The sequence below is a fragment of the Panthera uncia genome, chromosome E1 (assembly GCF_023721935.1).
Source record: "Panthera uncia isolate 11264 chromosome E1, Puncia_PCG_1.0, whole genome shotgun sequence".
NCBI lineage: Eukaryota > Metazoa > Chordata > Mammalia > Carnivora > Felidae > Panthera > Panthera uncia.
In genome coordinates this window covers 9,684,875-9,704,840 of record NC_064814.1, presented here as the reverse complement: position 1 = coordinate 9,704,840, position 19,966 = coordinate 9,684,875, and the positions used below count along the sequence as shown (strand labels likewise).

The 19,966-nt window shown below is 38.2% G+C and overlaps 1 protein-coding gene across 3 annotated transcripts in view; it reads left to right on the top strand.

The window, feature by feature from the left end:
- FBXL20 (F-box and leucine rich repeat protein 20) overlaps window positions 1–19,966 on the top strand; it is a 95,850-nt gene that overhangs the window by 35,397 nt on the left and 40,487 nt on the right. The gene's annotated exons all lie outside the window — the stretch shown is intronic.

Here is a 19,966-nt window from a genome sequence, read left to right as displayed (position 1 = left end):
GAACATGCATGCATGGGGGAGGGGCAGAGAGAAAGGGGAGAGAGAATCCCAAGCAGGCTTCACACTGTTCAGACTCCTGAAATGTGAGATCATGACCTAAGCTGAAATCAAGAGTTGGACACTTAACCAGCTGAGCCACCCAAAACTTCAGTTCTCATGAGCTTTTTTTGTTTACAAGTTGGCCTTATTACATAACAATGAAAAAGAAATCAGATTCAAGAAGCAGAATTCAAAGAGAAGAGCTAAGGAAGAGCCCAAGGTGACAACTTTGTAGCCAGTCCGAAGAATTCCCCAACAGAGTAAAAAAGAAGTAAGAGCAAAGGGTTTTGGGAAGGTACAGCTGCAGGAAAAAACAGTATCTGATGTGTTTGAGCTTATGGAAAATATTGATAGACATGTGACAAATGTTGGAGCTTTTGAGGAAAAGTTAAAAATATATAGAGGGATGCCTGGGTAGCTCGACTGTTGATTTCAGCGGAGGTATACATGATCTCACAGTTCGAAGGATCGAGCCCCACATTGGGTTCTGCGCTGACAGCATGGCATCTGCTTGGGATTCTGTCTTGCTCTCTCTCTGCCCCTCCCCTGCTCATGTTTGTTCTCTCTCTCTCTCAAAATAAATAAACATTAAAAATCTGTATATAGAGAAAGTAGAAACAAATGAGGTAGACGTTAATTTGTAGACAGAAGTACATTGCATTGTCTTTGTTCTACTTGGCCTAGCAATACTTGGACTAGTATCTCTCTATAATCATAGTCACACTGACTCTTCATTTAAACAAAGACTGTGATAAAATTACAGTGAATATGGAGGGGGAGGTAGAAGTTGAAGCTAAATACTTATATTCCGTGGCAGGATGTCAGTAGATAACATCTAAATTTGATAAATCAAGCATATTTAGAAAAAGACAAATACCGGAAGAACCTCCTAGAAGATTCTATAGGATGTACAGATAGGGAAGAGTTTGCTGTTTTTCCAGAGTCCATTTGTCTTGGTTGATTTTTTATATAAAAATTCAGTGGGGGCACCTGGGTGGCTCAGTTGGTTTAGCATCCGACTTCAGCTCAGGTCACGATCTCACAGTTTGTGAGTTTGAGCCCTGCATCAGGCTCTGTGCTGACAGCTCAGAACCTGGAGCCTGCTTCAGATTCTGTGTCTTCCTCTCTCTCTGCCCCTCCCCTGCTCGCTTGTTCTCTCTCTCTCTCTCTCTCTCTCTCTCTCTCTCTCAAAAATAAATAAACATTAAAAAAATATTTTTAATAAAAAATTTAAAAAGTTCAGTGAAATTGTATGGCATATTGTAGAGACCTCTTTTCAGATATTTATCAGTTAATCAATACCAGCCAGATAATCTAGCTATATCATTCATCCTTTGTTTAGCTGTCTTGTTCATAATAGGACCATTGTCTAGCTCATATCATGGCCTAAGAAGTCTAATACATTTCCTTGGTCTATTAACTTGGTATCCCTTTCCCTTAATGACTTTCTCGCAAAGTTATTTCTTCACTTCTTTAAAAAATCTTTGTTCTAATTTAACATTGTTTCTCTTGGTTCTTTTTAAATTTAAATATAATTTCTGGCATGCAGTTAGGATATCTAGGGTGCTGTGTACTTTATTTGTTTCTATGTTATCTAAAACAGGGGAATGCTTTTACCACAAATATATACCGTGGCTATGTTAAAATACTATTGCTTTGGAAATATTTCCATAACAGTGAGATGATTTAGAATGTGTGTTTGTCAGTGAATTGTAAAATTACTATCTGACATATGTCTTGGAAAATTCCACAGCTTCTGCCAGTTTTCAATTTCTGGCACATTGACTAGAATTTGTACATGAGGAAATCAAACTCTACTTTCCCTTGATTTACCAACCCCTGTGACATTTTGGAATATGAGATTAGAGGTTAAATACTTGCTAAACCTGAGTCAAATCCCATTATTGCCTGGCTGTATCTACTCTTAGTTCTCTAGTGTGTATATAGATGGGGTGGGGCTAAGGGAAGTGAAGGAGGAGGAGAGAGAAGCACAAGTAATTATATTGCTACTTTGAATTTTCCGTTCTTTCCTTTCGCGTCATGACCTGGAAAGAAGTTTTCAGTAGGGCATGGAAGATTCCTGGATTTAGCAGCACCCAAAATGAGCTCCAGTCATACCCAGTAGTCCATCAAAAGTTCACGGAATCCTCAGGGCTCTAGAATGTTGCTGGGGATAGTTAAAACCGAGTAAGTGAAAGAAATAACAGGAAACAGAATGAAAGTGTATACTTATTTTATACTTAGAGCAATGAATACTGGAGCAGTGGTAGTGGATATAGATTTTGGTTAGTAAACAGGACAGAAGTCAGGATGAAAGAAAGCTCAGAATGTTGAGTCAGATGTTAAAAGGTGTCCAAAGCAGAAAGTTTGACCTATTAAGTAATGTGTCTGTTTTCTACATGTATTCCTTCCATGGCATTTTTAATCTAGGAATTTCTTTTCTTATGATAAATTTACTCATGAGATGGTAATGTATTGGCCATAGTTTTTTTTTTTTTTTTTTTTTAATGAAATTGTATTTCTACTAGGAACAAGATGTTAGGCAGAGGAATTACAAACTTACTTTGTTTTAGGTTTATTTAGCCATACAAAAATGTTTTTCCTCTTAGATTCTGGCAAGAAAATCAGCCAATCGGAAAAACATCTGGTGTTAGTTGAATGAAGGAATGTCATAATCAGTAAAAATTACTTATAGGAAAAAAATAGTAAAAAGCTTATGTAGCTTTAACTCTTGGTTTCTTTATGAAAATTATTTTATTTTATTTTTTAATAAAAATCTTTAATGTTTATTTTTAAGAAAGAGAGAGTACGAGCAGGAGAGGGGCAGAAAGAGAGGGAGACACAGAATCTGAAGCAGGCTCCAGGCTCCAAGCTGTCAGCACAGAGCCCCACCTGGGGCTGGAACTCGCGAACCGCGAGATCATGACCTGAGCCACAGTTGGACACCCAACCAACTGAGCCACCCAGGTGCCCGTATTTTTAAAATTTTTAAAAATCTATTTTTGAGAGAGAGAGAGAGAGAGAGAGAGAGAGAGAGACAGAGCATGAGTGGGGGAGGGGCAGAGAGAGAGAGAGAGAGAGAGAGAGAGAGAGAGAGAATCTGAAGCAGGCTCCAGGCTCTGAGCTATCAGCACAGAGCCTGATGTGGGGCTCAAAGTCACAAATCACAAGATCATGACCTGAGCTGAAGTCAGACACTTAACCGGCTGAGCCACTTAGGCGCCCCGGAAAATTATTTTAAGGAGAGGAAGAGCTCTTTATTATTTTATTTTAATTAATTATTTTTAAGTAATCTCTACACCCAACATAAGGCTCAAACTCATGACCCTGAGATTAAGAGTCACATGCTCTACTGACTGAGCCAACCGGGCATCCTAAAATTTTATTCTTTTTTTATTTTAAACATGAAAGACCCTTGTTTTCTATTTATTTTTTCAAGTTTATTTATTAATTTTGAGAGAGACAGAGCACACGTGTGCAGGGTAGGGACAGAGGGAGAGAGAGAGGGAGAGAGAGAATCCCAAGCACGTTCTGCATGCCAGTGTAGAGCCCAATGTGGGGCTCAATCTCACAAATGGTGAGATCATGACCTGAGCCAAGATCAAGAGTCGGACACTTAACTGATTGAGCCACCCAGGTGTCCCCTGAAATTTCATTCTTACTCTCTTACTGAAATTTTCCTCCAACCAAAATATTTGACCCATGTTGGACTACCCTTTTATGTCTCAAGTTTTACTCAAGTTCAAGAGTCATAAGCTTTAAACATAGAGCCTATGGAGCGCCTGGGTGGCTCAGTCAGTTAAGCGGCCGACTTCGGCTCAGGTCACGATCTCGCGGTCCGTGAGTTCGAGCCCGCGTCGGGCTCTGTGCTGACAGCTCAGAGCCTGGAGCCTGTTTCCGATTCTGTGTCTCCCTCTCTCTGACCCTCCCCCGTTCATGCTCTGTCTCTCTCTGTCTCAAAAATAAATTAACGTAAAAAAAAAATTAAAAAAAAAATAAACATAGAGCCTGTTTTTAATCGTTTTTGGTGTTAACAACCACTAAAACTTAGTGGCTTAAAACATTTAATTACGCCTGGCAGGACTTGTGTTGGTCACTGGAAAAGTCATTCATGAAGCTGCAGTTATCTAGTGACTTGACTGGGACTTGAGTCGTCTAAGATAGCTTCTTAACAGTCTGACCCCTGGGTATCACTGTCAGCTGGTACTCTTTTCCACATGGTCTGTCATCATTCAGAAAGCCTGGACGTTTTCTTACATGGTGGCATGAATGTTTCAAGAAGGTAAAGCTTCAGTGTCTTTTAAGGCTTAGCTTTGGAAGTAACAGTGTTACTTCCACCACATTGTTTTGGTTAGATCAGGTCACCATGTCAACTCAGATACAGAGAGTGGGAAAACAGACTGTACCTTTTGAAGGGAGGTGCAGTAAAATCCCATTGCAAAAGGGCATTGCCACAAGGAAATAAGATTTATTGAAAGCTGTTATTATGAGTTTCTACTATGGTCTCCCTCTGGCTCCAGTATATCACGTGCAAAATATCCCCTCCCAGTCCTCATGTGCAGTTCCTCTTGATCCAGAGACCTAGGAACTAAAAAGAAAATTTATCTGCCCCATATACACAATATACACTGTTGTCACAGGAATAGAATAGTGGCTATAGACATTCCCCTAAAAAGGGGGAGATAACACATAGCACATGGCACATAGCAGTTGTTGGTTCATATCAGTTCTGAAATCTAGCTGGGCACATATTGTCAGGGTCATCTACTCCAAGAGCAGGAAATGTGCCTTGACTGGGAAATGTGACTAGGGAACTTCATGAGAATGGTTCCCTAATCCATTGTTCTCTGTGGTTCTTGGTACCACATTCTGGACTCTTAATGCTGCTTTCTAAGAAGTCTCTCCTTCTACATAAGAAATGTCTTATGAAGCTGAATAGCTTTCTCAGCATACTTCCTTCCTATAGAAAATTGGAATCCCACAGGCCTCTTTTCATTTTGAATAGTCTCTGTCCCTTTTAATCCAGCTGGTACATCTTCCTTTAAAATTTGTAGGATTTTCAGGGTCGCCTGGGTGGCTCAGTCAGTTGAGAACCCAACTTCAGCTCAGGTCATGATCTCACGGTTTGTGGGCTCGAGCCCTGCCTCAGGCTCTGTGCTGACAGCTCAAAGCCTGGAGGCTGCTTCAGATTCTGTGTCTCCCTCTTTCTCTGCTCCTCCCCCTCTCACGCTCTGTCTCTCCTTCCTTCAAAAATAAATAAACATTAAAAAAAATTTTAATTTCTAGGATTTTCTATGAATCTGATTTGTGTTCTGCTATGTCCCCCAAAGCTACAACATTAGAACTCATTTTTTAAGACAGGCCTTTCTCTACTTTGGTTGTGTCAGGCTGTTGTAGCTTAATTCCCTTAAGCTTCTTAGAGGACTTTTTGTCTAGTTGAGAGAGTCAAGTAGTCACGGCTTTAAGATTTTCTGAAGTTTGGGGCACCTGGGTGGCTCAGTTGGTTAAGTGTCTTGGTTTCAGCTCAGGTCATGATCTCATGGTTTTGTGAGTTCGAGCCCTGCATTGGGCTCTGCACTGGCAGCATGGACCCTGCTTGGGATTCTGTCTGTCTGTCTGTCTGTCTCTCTCTCTCTCTCTCTCTCTGCCCCTCCCCCACTCGCACTGTCCCAGCCTCTCTCAAATAAGGTAAAAAAAAAAATAATATTTTTATAAAATTTTCTGAGGTTTTTAAAAGGAGCTTGTAATCCCATCTTTGATCTGATATTTATCCTGTGGGTAGTTCTTATTTTGAGAATCTTAGGGCTTGAGAGACAGATAAAGAATAGTTTTATTTTCCAGTGTGCCAAGTTCTAGGCCCGCTATATTTCTTCTACTGATTTTTTTTTTTTTTTTTGCAAGCTCTACAGTTCCCTCTTTAGTGTATTTCTTACCATCCTTTATCATATGCAGGTAAAAGATGAATTACCACTTTGAAAGCAGCTGATATAAACACGTTTAATGACTAAAGGAAATCAGATTTAAATAATTTAAGAGGAATATGATGACAGTGGCTTAAATAGAGAATGTCAATAAAGAGATATAAATTATATTAAAAAAAAAAGAATCAAATGGAAATTCTGAAGTTGAAAAGTAGAACAACTGAAAAGGTTACCAAAGGAGGAACTCAAAAAATCAAATTGGAGGTCACACAGAGAGAGAGAGAATCCATGAACTTGAAGACAGAACAATAGAAATTATCCAATTTAAAGAAAAGAATGAAACAAAATGAGCAGAACTCAAATCTGTGAGACATCAGCTGTGCCAACAATACATACAGTAAAGTCTCAGATCGAGGTGGGAGAAAGAGAAAAAAATATTTGAAGAAATAATAGCTGAAATTTTCCAAATTTGATGAAAACCATATATCTATGCATACAAAAATATGAGTGAGTAGGATTAACACAAAGCGGTCTACACCTGGGTATGTTCTTATTGAACTGTTTAAATCCAAATACAAAGAAAAAATATGGAAAGCAAGACACAAAGACTTCATGATATATAAGGGAACAGCAATATGATTGACAGCTGACTTTTTCACCAGAAACAACAGAAGCCAGAAAGCACTTGGATAACCATTAAAGTGTAGAAAGTAAAATTTTCCAATTAAGAATTGTAGATTCACAAATCAAGAAAATGAAGAAAACAACCTAAAGAATGGGAGAAATTATTTGTAAATCATATATCTGATAAGGGTCTTATATCCAGAATATTAAAAAAAAACTTACAAATCAGTTAAAACAAAACAACCCAGTTTTACTCAAGGACTTGAGTAGACATTTCCTCAAAGAGATATACAATGGGCCAACAAACACATGAAAATTTGCTCAACATCATTTGTCATTAGGGGCAGGCAAAGCAAAACCATAACAAAATACCACGTTCTATCCACTAGGATGGGTATAATTAAAAGTAGAAAAAAATAGGAAAATAAGTATTGGCTAGAATGTGGAGAAATTTGTTGTTTTTTTTTTTTTTTTTTAATTTTTTTTTTTTCAACGTTTTTTATTTATTTTTGGGACAGAGAGAGACAGAGCATGAACGGGGGAGGGGCAGAGAGAGAGGGAGACACAGAATCGGAAACAGGCTCCAGGCTCCGAGCCATCAGCCCAGAGCCTGACGCGGGGCTCGAACTCACGGACGGCGAGATCGTGACCTGGCTGAAGTCGGACGCTTAACCGACTGCGCCACCCAGGCGCCCCTGTTGTTTTTTTTTTTTAAGTAAACTCTGCCCAACGGACTCGAACTCATGACCTCGAGATCAAGAGTTGCATGCTCTCACTGACTAGCCAGCCAGGTGCCCCTGATGTGGAGAAATTTAAAACTTTTTACCTTGTCGGTGGCAATGTAAATTGGTGCAGTTACTGTGAAAAACAGTTTGGCAGTTCCTTTACAATCTAGAAATTCAACTCCTAGGTAGATACCAAAGTAGATGAAAGCAAATATTCATAAAAGTACTTGTGCACACATAATGTTCACAGCAGCAGTATTAACAAAGGCCAAAAGGTTGAAACAATCTAACTGCATTGACAGGTGAATGAATAAGCAACATTTGGTATATCCATACAATGGAATATTGCTCAGCCATAAAATGGAATGGATCACTGAGATATAGTACTATATGGATAAACATCAAAAATGTTATAAAAATGAAATAAGCCAGATATAAAAGATCACATACTGAATGATTCCATTTATGTGAAATATCTAGAATAGGGAAATCTGGGGGCACCTTGGTGGCTCAGTTGGATAAGCTTCCGACTTCAGGTCATGATCTCACAGTTCGTGAGTTTGAGCTCTGCATCAGGCTCTGTGCTGACAGCTCAGAGCCTGGAGTCTGCTTCAGATTCTGTGTTTCCCTTTCTCTCTGCCCCTCCCCTGCTCATGCTCTGCCTCTATCTCAAAAATAAACACTTAAAAAAAATAGAGTAAGGAAATCTATAGTGATAGAATAGTAGTTGGCTAGGTCCTGGGAGTGGGAGGATATGGGGTGGTAGGTCTTAGGAGTGATTACTTAATGAAGACTGGGTGTTCTGGGGGAATGAAAACTTTGAAATTAGAGAGACATGGCAGTTGCACAGCATTGTAAACACTAAATGCCATTGAATTGTGTAATCTATGTGAATTTCCTTTCAAAAATAATTTAAGTGAATTCTATATCCAGCAGAGCTATTATTGAAAAATACAGGCAAAGTAAAGACATTCTCAGAATAGCAAACACAGAGAATTTGTTGTTAACAGACATGAAATACTGCTTTACATGAAATACTAAAGGAAGTCCTTCAAGCTGAAAAGATATGATTCCAGATGGTAACTTGAAGGAAAAGCACTGTAAAAGTTAATTACAGGAATAAATATAGAAGATTATAAGTAGTTTTTTCTCTTATATTAGTTCAACTGAATTAAAAGACTGTTGTGTAAGACAATAATTATAAAACTGTGTTATTGGGATTTTAAGATAAGTATGTAACATATGATAATAGCAAAAAGGAGGAGGGATGAAATGGATTTCTGTTGGAACAAAGTTCCTATATTTTGCCAGAATTAAATAAGTAATAATCTAAAATTGTGATAAGATACTTTTTCTAAACAACAAAAAAATTACAATGATACTGTAGAAAATACCTACTTAAAAGAAAACAGTAAAAGAGAAACAGAAGAACAAAAGACATGAGACATATAGAAAACAAATAGCAAAATGAGAGACATATCCAACTAAATCAAATAATTACATTAACTGTGAATGAGTTACATACTTAAAAGGCATAGATTGTCAGACTGGATTTAAAATAAAAAAGATTGAACTTTATGCTGTGTAGAAGAGGCACACTTTAGATTCAAAGCCGCAGATAGGTTGAACATAAATGAATAGAAGATGTACTACATACTAGCCTTAAACAATCCTAGAATGAACCCCCAGTTTGGGGGTGCCTGGGTGGCTTAGTTGGTTGAGCGTCCGACTTCGGCTCAGGTCATGATCTCACAGTTCGTGAGTTTAAGCCCCACGTCAGGCTCTGTGCTGACAGCTCAGAGCCTGGAGCCTGCTTCAGATTCTGTGTCTCGCTCTCTCTCTGCCCCTTCCCTGCTCATGCTCTGTCTCTCAAAAATGAATAAACATAAAAAAAATACAGTTTGATTCACATTAGCATCAAGAAGCATAAAATACTTGGCAATAAATGTAACAAAAGACTTAATACACTGAAAATTATAATTAAGTAGGCTGCAAACCAGCATGGGGCTTGAACTCATGACCCTGACATCAGGAGTTCCATGCTCTACCAACTGAGCCAGCCAGGTGTGCTAACACTGAAAATTATAAAACATTGCCAAGAAAAACTAAAGAAGATGTTAAAAAAAAAAAAAAATTCCAAGTTCACGGTTTAGAAGACTCAGTATTGGGGCGCCTGGGTGGCTCAGTCGGTTAAGCGTCCGGCTTCGACTCAGGTCACGATCTTGCGGTCCGTGAGTTCGAGCCCCGCGTTGGGCTCTGGGCTGATGGCTCGGAGCCTGGATCCTGCTTCCAATACTGTGTCTCCCTCTCTCTCTGCCCCTCCCCCGTTCATGCTCTGTCTCTCTCTGTCTCAAAAATAAACATTTTAAAAAATAAAAAAAATAAAAAAAAAAAAAAAGAAGACTCAGTATTGTTAAGATGGCAGTTTTCTCCAAATTGATCCATAGAATCAGTGTAGCCTCTATCAAAATCCCAGCAGGCTTTTTTGCAGAAATTGGCAAGCTGGTTCTAAAATTTTTATGGAAATGCAAAATGAAGAACACAATAAGAGGAGTTACACTTCTGATTTCAAAGTGATATAAAGCTATGTTAAGCCAGTGAGTTATTGCATAAAGATAGACCTATAGATTAATGTAACAGTATAGAGAATCCAAAAATAAACGCTTACATTTGTGGTCAGTTGATTTTCAATAAAGGCAATTTAGTGGGAAAAGAATAGTGTTTTAAACAAATGGTATTGAAACAATTGGATATCTGCATGGTAAAAGATACACAACTGCACCTCCAACTGTATGCCAGAAATAAGTCAAAATGGATCATACACTTAAATGTAAGAACTAAAATTATAAAACTTCTAGAAAAAAACATGGCAGATAATATTTATGACCTTTGGTTAGGCAGAGTTCATATACAGTTTTCCCCTGCCATCTGAAAGTAGAGTGTTCCTGTGAAATCTTTTGTGAACTGAAATGGTGCAAAGTGAAGAAGCAATTATTATTAATCTATATGGGAAATTTATTGAGTGTTCCTAGACCCTTCCCCCCCAAAAAAATCTCTTCAGCTTTTCTGATGCCTTAGGATACATATTGCTAATAGATGCACAAAATAAATCTAGATAGAGCACAGAGGCTCACAGACACAGGTCAAAGTTGTAGCACCTTGACACTGAGATGCTGACTGCAGTTCTTGGGGAAGGAGCTTGGCAGCACCACTCTCACTGCTCTAGGCGCACACTATGTAACGGCTCACTGTAAAACAAACGCTGAACACTCTTCACTTTTTGACTTTTTTCATAAAAGCGAAGATCCTCTTCAGTTATCTTGGTTATCAATTAAGAGATGATATCAGTTTATTAGTTAAAAACAGCTACAAATGTAGATCTTTCATAAAAGCAAAGTCACATAACAGACTTTCAAAAAGTAGGGAATCCTTATATGTGACATCAAAAAAAGCATGATCCATTAAAAAAAGGTAAATTGGACTTTATCAAAATTAGAAACATTTGTCCTTCAGAAGATACCATCAAGAAATAGAAAACACAACCCACAGAATGGGAGAAAATATTTGCAGACCATAGAGTCGGTAAAGGGTCTGTATATACATATATATATATACGTATATATATACATATATATATACGTATATATATACGTATATATATATATAGGCCCATTATATATACAGAGTCCTTAAATATATAAAGAACACTTGGGGTGCCTGGCTGGCTCAATCTGAAGAGCATGTGACTCTTGATCTTGGGGTTGTGAGTTCAAGCCTAACGTTGGGTGTAGAGATTACTAAAATAAATAAATAAGCTTTAATAAATATATATATCAATCAAATGATTTGAATACATATTTCACCAAAGAAGTCATTTGGCTAACATGAAAAGATGCATTAGTATTTAGGGAAAAGCAAATTGAAACCTTGATATACCAACTGGCTAAAGCTTAAAAGATAGATAAGAACAAGTGATAGCAAAAATATGGACACACTGGAACCCTCATACATTACTGATGAGGCGGTAAAATGGTCTAGCCACTTTGAAAAATAATTCATCGCTTTCTTTAAAAGTTTTTTTTTTTTTAATATAATTTATTGTCAAGCTGGCTAACATACAGTGTATACGAGTGTGCTCTTGGTTTTGGAGGGTAGATTCCCGTGATTCATCACTTACATACAACACCCTATATTCATCCCAGCAAGTGCCCTCCTCAATGCCCATCACCCATTTTTTTAAATTTTTTTATTTAAAAAAAAATTTTTTTTAACGTTTATTTATTTTTGAGACAGAGAGAGACAGAGCATGAATGGGGGAGGGTCAGAGAGAGAGGGTGACACAGAATCTAAAACGGGCTCCAGGCTCTGAGCAGTCAGCACAGAGCCTGACGCGGGGCTCGAACTCACGGACCGCGAGATAGCGACCTGAGCCGAAGTCGGACACTTAACTGACTGAGCCACTCAGGCGCCCCCATTTCTTTAAAAGTTTAAAATAAACTGAGGCACTTGGCTGGCTCAGTTGGTGAGCATGTGACTCTTGATCTCGGGGTTGTGAGTGAGCCCCATGTTGGGTTTAGAGATTACTTTAAAAAAACTTGTTTTTTTTTTTGTTTTTTTTAGTTTATTTTTGAGAAAGAGAAAGAGAGCTTGAGTGGGGGAGGGGGGGAAATCTTAAGGGGCACCTGGGTGGCTCAGTCAGTTGAGCATTAGACTCTTGATTTTTGCTCAGGTCATGATCCCAGGGTCTTGGGATGGAGCCCTGCATCAGACTCTGCACTGAGCGTGGAGCCTACTTGAGATTTTCTCTCTCCCCCCCCCTCCCTCCCTCTCTCTCCCTTTCTCTCTCTCTCTCTCTCTTTCCTCTCCCCTTCTGCCCCTCCCCTACTCGCTCATGCTCTCAAAAACAGGTCTTAAAATTTTTTTAAGTTTAAACTTGGGGCACTGCTGAGTAGCTCAGTCGGTTAAGCATCTGACTTTGGCTCAGGTCATGATCTCACAGTTGGTGGGTTCAAGCCCTGCATTAGGCTTTGTGCTGACAGCTCAGAGCCTGGATCCTGCTTCAGATTCTGTGTCTCTTTCTCTTTCTGCTCCTCCCCCTCCCATGCTCAGTCTCTCGAAAATAAATAAATGTTAAAAAAATTTTGTTTTAAACAAACAACATAGACTACAACCCAGCAGTTCTCCATCTTAGATTCTATACATAAGAAATTAAAACATATATCAACCCAAAGACTTAGAATAATCATAGAAGCATTATTCATGATCATTAAAAAAAAAAATTGTAGCAGGGGTGCCTGAGTGATGGCTCAGTCATTTAAGCATCCCACTTCAGCTTGGGTCAGGATCTCCTGGTTTGTGAGTTCTAGCCCCACATGGAACTCTGCACTGGTGGTGCAGAGCCTGCTTGGGATTCTCTCTCTCTCCTTCTCTCTCTCTCTCTCTCTCTCTCTCTCTCTCTCTCTGCCCCTTCCCCACTTGCACTCTCTTTATCAAAATAAATAAACTTAAAAAAAAAATTATTATATTTATAGCAATCTTGATGTTTGTCAGCTGAGAATGGATAAACAAAATATGGCATTTCACAAACTGAAGTAGTATTCAACAGTATTTTTATACTGGAATGAACTATTGGTGCATGCTACAACATGGATGAGCTTCAGAAATGCAGAATAAAGGAAGCCAGATGCAAAAGTGAGATGTTTTTTGTTTCCATTGTTTTTGAATGTCCAGAAAAGGAAAATCTAAAGAGACAGAAAGCTAATTAGTGGTTGCTTGAGGTTGGATATCAGCAAATGAATGGATTGCAAATAAGCATGAGGGATATTTTGAGGGATGATGGAAATTCATAGAAAATGTGATCGTTGCACAGCTTTACAGATTTACTAAAAATTATTGAATGTACACTTAAAACCAGTGAATTTTATGGTATGTGAATTATTTAAAGCTGTTAATAAATACTATATACATATAAAATTGCATAATCGTGAAAACAGTAATTAACAACTTTTTTTAAACAAGAAATTTAATGTAGCTCATATTCCTTGAAATAAATGGGCCATAAGCTGAGTCTCCAAACTTTTGTTTCTTCAGATATTTTGTTTTTTCCCCAGATATTTCAGTTGTTAAGTCGTTTGTTGTAATGATTATCAGTTTGTTACTGTGCTGATGTCATATGTGTTTTAATTACCAAATTTAGGGTCACATTCAATTTATTAAATATTTTTATTTAAAAAATCGGGGGCAAGGCACTCTACCATAAAGATACAAAGTGATAAAATCATGGAAACCTGCTGGGAATTTATAGTCAGAGGAGTATTAACAGATCCCTACAGTATAACATTCACTGGTTCACCTGTTTCTAGGCACTGTGTGTTGGTTGCTGACTATACAGTGGCCCCTGTGTAGAGGAAAGGCCCCTTTCCTCTCAGATTTTATAGTCTGATATAAGGAGTGCTACATTAGCTCAGAACTGGTGTTCTGAACTTTGGAGTGCTTTGTGGTTTTGTGGGGGAAGAAACAGTTAGATCCTGTTTAGGGAGATTGGGAAAGGCTTCATGGCCTATGCATGTCCAGTGGACGTCAGTCTATTTCTGCTGATAGAATAGGCAAGTTTGGCTGCACAGGTGCTTTAGAGAAAATAGTATAAACAATAGCACAGAGCCTGCTTGAAGAGAAGCAAATGGTCCTTAAGTTCTGTTTTATTTGTTTTCCTCCATTGGTTATACTTTACTATATATAGTTAAAACTTGCTCTGGATTAAAAAATGTAACATTATTTTATAAAGCACAAAAGATGCTTTTGATTTCATTGTAAATCAAAAATTAGGGGTGCCTGGGTAGCTCAGTCAGTTGAGCACCTGAGTTTGGCTCAAGTCATGATCTCATGGTTCATTGGTTTGAGCCCCACATCGGGCTGTGTGCCGACAGTTCAGAGCCTGGAGCCTGCTTCAGATTCTGTGTTTCCCTCTCTCTCTGCCCCTCCCCTTCTTGTGCTCTGTCTCTCAAAAGAAAATAAACATTAAAAATTTCTAAAAATGAAATAATTTTAATTGTCCTAAATTCAGAAATGCTAAATTTTTATTTTAAAAAAACTTTAATTTTTTTAATTGGAAAAATACATATAACTTAAAATTTGCCATCTTAATCATTTTTAAGTGTACAATACACTCACAGTGTTTGTGTAATTAATCTCTAGGACTCTTCATCTTGCAAAACAAGAGATGTCACTTTGTTTGTTTGTTTGTTTGTTTGTTTGTTTGTGGTTAGTAGGCTTCATGCCCAGCACAGAGCCCAGCATGGGGCTTGAACTCATAACCCTGAGATCAGGACCTGAGATGAGATCAAGAATCGGACACTTAACCAACTGAGCCACCCAGGCACCCCAAAAGATGCCTTTTAAAATCTAAAGCAAGTAGAGGCGCCTGCGTGGCTCAGTCGGTTGAGTGTCCAACTTCAGCTCAGGTCATGATCTACGGTTGGTAGGTTTGAGCCCCGTGTCCGGCTCTGTGCTGACAGCTTGCTCAGAGCCTGGATCCTGCTTTAGATTCTGTGTCTCCCCTCTCTGCCTCTCCCCCGCTTTCATTCAGTCTCTATTTCCCAAAAATAAATAAATGTAATAAAAAAATTAAAAGCTAAAATAAGTAAATTTAGGTGCATGTATCAGAGACCCAAATTAAAAGTGGCCTAAATATGATAAAATTTTATTTTTCTGTCATATAAAGTCCAGAGGCATGGTGTCTCTGTAAGTCATTTACAGGCTTTTTCTAATTTTTTGCTTGTCTTTAAAACTGTGGCCTTCAACTTCGTGATACAAAATGGAGTTCGGTCATCATAACCAGATTCCAAGCAGCAAAATTAAAGAAGGAGTAAGAAGGGGCATACCTTCTCTCTTTTAAGGACATTCCTGAAATTGCACACATCACTTTTTCTTCTACCCATTGGCCAGAACTTAGTAACCTGGCTTTATCTAGCTGCAAGGGAAATAAAATCTTCTTTCCATATAGCCATGTACTAGCTAAAAATTGGGAGTTCTGTTATCTAGAAGAAGAGAATGGATAACTAATATTCTCTACCAAAATAGTCATTAAATTTTGTATTTCTTCCATAAAGCTGAATCAGATCTTTTATATTTCCTTTTTTGGAGATGGTAACCATACTCTAATTTAGTCAGCGGGGGTCACTGTTGAGCAAGTAGTTTCTTTACTATTTACTTTGTTAAACTTATCTGCCATTATATTTCTCAACTATATAATTTATAAAAAAACAATTATAGCTTCATACACAGCAACAATAAATGCCAGTGGATGACAAACCATGTCACTTAGATTTTTTAAAACCTGAATATTTAAGATGTCCTATGTCTAGATAAATGCTTTTGCAGTGTCTGTTTGTTCAGGGGATGATGTTCTACCTTAAAACAATTAATAGAGAACAAACTAGTTGCTTTCATGTTTTCCCCATGACCACATCCTTGTAATTGCGGATAGATTAGAAAAATCCATAATGATACATTCCCATGTTAAAAATACATAATGCTATATTCCCATGTTAAAAACCAGATTACCTAAGAGTGTCAAACATTTGATCAGTCACTTCCCCTACAACAATTATATCTAAAATTCTTCACAAATTTGTTGTAATTCATTATATTCCCTGGATCTAACTTGTTTTGACAACCTTTATATTTTACATGAGAAACCTTAAGTTTAGATTCAGCTAATAGTAAAATATCTAAAACATATATTCTGTCATTTGTATGAAACATTTTACCAGCAGTGCCATGAACTGGAGGAAAAGGCATTTGGGTTTCCTAGAAAACATCTAAAATTATTATGTTTACCTCTAGGATTATTTTTTTTTTTAATTTTTTTTTTCAACGTTTTTTATTTATTTTTGGGACAGAGAGAGACAGAGCATGAACGGGGGAGGGGCAGAGAGAGAGGGAGACACAGAATCGGAAACAGGCTCCAGGCTCTGAGCCATCAGTCCAGAGCCTGACGCGGGGCTCGAACTCACGGACCGCGAGATCGTGACCTGGCTGAAGTCGGACGCTTAACCGACTGCGCCACCCAGGCGCCCCTCTAGGATTATTTTTTAAGCTCCTGCTGTGTCACTTCAAATAATAAAATATTCTGATTGTGTTATGTAGATCTTACAGAGCTATAATTTCTTAAGTCCTGAGATCAGCAATCTGCTTCATCTGGTCCATTGGTTCTCATACTTTAGGAAGCATTGGTGTCACCTGAAGGGCTTCTAAAATATGAATTTCCCTGGGGCGGCTGGGTGGCTCAGTCAGTTAAGCCTCTAACTCTTGGTTTATGCTTAGGTCACGATCTCACAGTTCATGAGTTTGTGCTGACAGCTCTGAGCCTGGAGCATGCATGGGATCCTCTCTCCCTCTCTCTGCCCCTCCCCTGTTCACGCTCTCTCTATCTCTCTCTCTCTCTCTCTCTCTCAAAATAAATAAACTTAAAAAAATTATAATAAAAAATACAGCTTCCCCTTATTTTTCTCTACCTCCTCTTCACCCCATTTCTGTTACTATAGGTCTGGGGTAAAGCGCAAGAATTTACCTTTCTAACAAAGTCCCAGTTGATGCTGATGCTACTGGTCAGATGACCACAGGTTGTGAACCACTGATTTTATCCTTTCTTGCAAACTTGAGGTAGAATGTATATGTACAGAAGGAAGAGGAGGAATATGTAAATCTGGACAGATGTCCTCTAAGCCTGGTGTTTCCCAAATCCTCCCAGGACACTGTATTCTTTTTTCCCTTTGCTTACCTTCATGCTCCCACAGAGACAACACCATTCAGTCTATATAGACTGATGCAAGGAAAGAAATTACTGCTGGGTGTGATTTTTGTTCCTTTTTATATCTAGAGTTCTAGAAGTCCTGTGAATAACATATGGCAGGTGTATGGGGTTTTTTTAAATCAATTTTATTGTGTATATTCAGGAGAGCAAAATGCTTTACTAAGTGAGATATGTAGCATTTAATAAACACTTAGAGTACACAAGATAAAGAGTTTAGCATTTTTAATATATAAATGATTGTCTTTTTGTGGATTTGAGTTGGGCAGAGTCTAGTAGATTGGGTGTTTAGTGAGTCTATTTTGTCCTTAAAAGCTTTTTTTCCCCAAAGATCTTAAGCTTAAGATATATGTTGTGTGCTTACTCTGAAAAGGCTCCCAGGTCTCCATTTATACTTTAGCTTTAGCTTTCTTTGCACGACATTGTTATTTATGTCATCAACCCTTGATTATTCCAGTTTTTAAATGCATTATAACTCCTTCATGCATTCTTCTCTATAAAAGTACCCAGAGAGGAATGATCATAATGACTAGCGTTTTAGAAGTTATATCATTTGAGAAGAACTTAAACTTGTTTAGGAGGGAATATGATGGCTTCATTTGAAAGATTGCCTTATAGAAGAAAGATGATTTTTTAATAGCTTCCACTAATGGGTAGAAATTATGAGGAAGTAGATTATTCTTTGATGTCAGATAATTTCCTAAAACATGTTATTGTCAGTTAATAGCATTGCTCTTATTATAAGATTATCTGTTACACTGAAACTTGATAGTCCAACTTTCCATCACCAAGTCTTTTTGCTTCTTCAAAAATCCTTTTCTCCAGTTTTTTTTTTTAATTTCCACCAGCCCTGTAATCTCACAGACACCTTCATCATCTTTTATTTGAACTATAATTTCAATATATTATTAGTTTGTGTCCTTGCTATCAATCCAAAGTTTAATTTCCTTACATTTCTCTTCTCTACAGGATTGTTTCAAATTTCTAGCTCGATATACAAGTTTCCTTCATGACCAAACCCCACTATCCACATAACAGTTCATTCATTAGATTTATTGAGTTCCTACCATGTATCGGGCTCTGTGCTCAATCCTGGAAATATCATGAGCAAATGTGAAAGCCATGGCCCCTGCCCTCATGGAGCTTTCCATTTATTTAGCTAGAAGATAGGTTGTTAGAGTTACCAGAAAATATTTATTGTAATTACTCTGGATGTCTGGGATTCTTTCCACTACTTTACCCTACCTCTTTACTTCCCTTCCATTACTTTTTCTACTTTGAATCATGAAATGCTAAGGCCTTCATGCTCATACATCTTATCTCCCCCTTTTTCCTAATTAACTTCTGGCCTTCCTTTAAGACCCAGTTTAGATGTCCTCTGTGGGCAGAATTAGTTATTTTTTCCCTTGCTCTCAGATACCTCTTGTCATTTATCTCTAATAATTAATAAAGTATTTACTTATTTCTGTGTTCGTTGTAGAGCAAGAGCTCCTGAATTACAGAGATAACGTCTCCTTTTCCTTGGATCTCGTTGCCCTGAAAAGTGCCTGATTTGACAGGGTGTTCAGTAAATGTTCATTGCCTGAAGTCAGGAGACATCTGTGTAATACTTAATAGCAGGGACTGTACATATTTCAGCCTCAGTGACATGTGTTTGCTGTTTTTACTCTGCTTTTTATTGAGTATAGGCGTTTGGTTTTTTATGTGGCTTACTGCACAAGCTTACAGTCTTGATCTCCTTTGTGGAAGAAATGGTGGCTCTGTTTAAAAGTACCCATTGTGGATGGCGCCTGGATAGCTCAATTGGTTGAGCATCTGACTTTGGTTCAGGTCATGATCTTGCAGTTCGTGAGTTTGAGCCCTGCATCTGGCTCACTGCTTTGGCTCTTCTGTCTCCCTCTCTTTGCCCCTTCCTCGCTTTCTCTCTCTCTCTCTCTCTCTCTCTCTCTCTCTCTCTCAAAAATAAATAAAACATTTTTTAAAAAGTATCCATTGTGGGTTATTTGATTAATTTGTTAAATGATCAGTTGTGTGCATCAAAATTGCATGTGGTTATGAAGCATTACCGGTTTTCTGCATGTTACATAAAACTCAGAAGAGAATGTTCCCTATCCCAGTTTCTGATCATCTGCTTAAACAAGTAAATGTGACTTAGATTTGGAGAATTACCTTCTCAGCACAGAGCCCGATACATGGTAGGAACTCAATAAATCTAATGAATGAACTGTTATGTGGATAGTGGGGTTTGGTCATGAAGGAGACTTGTATATCAAGCTAGAAATTTGAAACAATCCTGTAGAGAAGAGAAGCATAAGGAAATTAAACTTTGGATTGGTAGCAAGGCATTTTTATTTTATTTTATTTTTTAATGGTTTGTTGTTGTTTTGTTTTGTTTTGTTTTGTTTTTTTTACTTATTTTTGAGACTGAGAGACAGAGTTTGAACAGGGGAGGGGCAGAGAGAGAGGGAAACACAGAATCCGAAGTAGACTCCAGGTTCTGAGCTGTCAGCACAGAGCCCGACACGGGGTTCGAACTCCACAGACTGCGAGATCATGACCTGAGCTGAAGTTGGACACCCAACTGACTGAGCTACCCAGGCACTCCTCTTAATGTCACTTTTATTTTTTTATTTTATTTTATTTTTTTTAACGTTTATTTATTTTTGAGACAGAGAAAGACAGAGCATGAACGGGGGAGGGGCAGAGAGAGAGGGAGACACAGAATCTGAAACAGGCTCCAGGCTCCGAGCCATCAGCCCAGAGCCCGATGTGGGACTCGAACTCACGGACCGCGAGATCATGACCTGAGTTGAAGTCGGACGCTTAACCGACTGAGCCACCCAGTC